Raw genomic sequence first — 2500 nt, forward strand, 5'->3', positions numbered from 1 at the left:
TATATATATATAGAGAGAGAGAGAGAGAGAGAGAGAGAGAGAGAGAGAGAGAGAGAGAGAGAGAGAGAGAGAGAGTTGGAAAAGCAGTTTGTTTTAAACCCAAGGGAAATAGCCAGGTGAGGACATGAAATAAGGAAAAAAATATAATAGCGTGATTAAGTGTACCCTCAAGTAAGAAAGCCCTACCCCTACACAGTGGAAGACCATGGTACAGAGGCTATGGCACTACCCAAGACTAGAAAACAATGGTTTGATTTTGTAGTGTCTTTATCCTAGAAAAGCTGGTTACCATAGCTAAAGTCTCTCTTCTCCCCTCACCATGAGGAAAGTAGCCACTGAACAATCATAATTTAGTATTTTTCCCCTTTAGATAATAGAAAATTTTCGATTATTTAAGTATTGTCATATGTATAGGAAAAGAGGAGAATGTGTAAAGAAACGCCAGACTATTCAGTGTATACTAAGGCATTGAGAAAATATATAAGTATAATTATATTCACAAAGGATAGGAAACCAATGCATGTAAGAAATAAGTAAGTTTCTAAGACAAAAAACCCTACAGTAGTGATAAGGACTTTGAGATATTTACAGCGACATTAAAATCAGTTAAAAAACGAGCAAATATTCGCTCAAAAATAATTACAGTTTTTTTCTTATAAATTACACGTCAGAATTTCATCACGTCATCCAATAATTTTCCTCATCCCAATTATGAACTGGCTAATATGATATTAATGGTCCATAAACCTCAATGAATTTCATTGGTTTATGTATATCAATTTACTGCCAGAGTACTTTTTCAGAATCGCTGATCATTTTAGTGAGTTTTTCAAACACTAATGGTTATTGGATATATGAAAAAAAATATTAAGACAAATTAATCATGTGCATTCTTTTTATATGCGCAAGTAAAATAAAACTGAGTCGTTCCTCTATACATTTTTGTATTGAAATGATTAATACGATTATGAATGAGGTATTTCATGAATGGTTATGAATTTAATAATAAGACTACATTATACTGCATATGAAGCAAATGAAATGTTTCAGAGGTCAGGGTGAATAGTAATAATAATGATAATAATAATTATAAAATAATGATAATAATATTTGAAAAGAATCCTTTCAAAGGGGCGTGCTATTGAATTCCATTGTTAATTCAATAATAATAATAATAATAATAATAATAATAATAATAATAATAATAATAATAATAATAATAATAATAGAAAAGTGTCCTTTCAATGGGACGTGCTACAAACAACTGTAGATTCAATAATAATAATAATAATAATAATAATAATAATAATAATAATAATAATAATAATAATAATAATAATAATAATAATAATAATAATAATAATAATAATAATAATAATAATAATAATAATAATAAATCATTCATTGTTTTAATAATCCACATAAATATAATTTTACCAGGAAACATAACCAGCAATATTCCATGGAGGACACAAGTTCTTTGTTTTGCGCCAAAGAAACGAAATATGCCAGTATAACGAAAGTAAGGTCATCCTTTTCGTTTTTATACAACACTTTACGTTCGAATTTATTATAGCCGTAAAAAGGCTGGCTCAACTTTGTTTTAAAAGTAAAAGGAAGGGGAAACCTAATATTCTTAACCCAGAAACAATGATGTTATAAATATTCTGGAGGCGATTAAATGGACAAAATCTATCCATTTTACGGTGTTCATAATGTTTACTGTAATATTAGTGTATTTTAAGTTCTACGTTGCGTTTATGAATGTTGATTTCTAAGCATTTGTTTTCACCAAAAAATTACAATTATAATACCAATTATTGGTCAAATAGTAAACGTGATATTCGACAATAAATCATATGATCACTTACTTTTCGTACTAACAACATTAAATCTCATTAAAATATAGTATACAATTACAATGTTGTTCAATTACTTAAAACAAATTCAGTACAGAAAAATAAATTTATAGTAAAATATATGTATCATAAATATTATACATCAAAAGATTTTCGAATCAAACAATAGGAAATATGCGAAAATGCCCAAAGTTTTCAAACAAAACTGCCTAAAAATAAGATTTTTGATCATCTAAATTCGTAATTCTGTAACAATTTCTGCCTGATATTATTTGATAGATATAGACGACATTAGTCATAAACTTCTTTGGACATACCAGAAATTTCTCTTTCTTTCACCAAACACCTAGGTTTTCATCCACAAATTACTAACTTTTTCAGTATTTCTAGTGCTTATATCCCGAAATTTCTCAATCGTTCAGCAAGTACCATTATTTTCATCCCCAAATTCCCCATTCTTTCAGCAAGTACTAGTGATTTCATCCCAAAATTCCTCATTCTTTCAGCAAGTACCAGTGTTTTCATCCCCAATTTCCTTATTCTTACACCATATGACATTGTTTTCATCCTCAAATTCCTCATTCTTACACCAAGTTACACTGTTTTCATCCCCAAAGTTCTTATTCTTATACCAAGTGACA

Source organism: Palaemon carinicauda, chromosome 17 (assembly GCF_036898095.1).
Source record: "Palaemon carinicauda isolate YSFRI2023 chromosome 17, ASM3689809v2, whole genome shotgun sequence".
In the NCBI taxonomy this organism is placed as follows: Eukaryota; Metazoa; Arthropoda; class Malacostraca; order Decapoda; family Palaemonidae; genus Palaemon; species Palaemon carinicauda.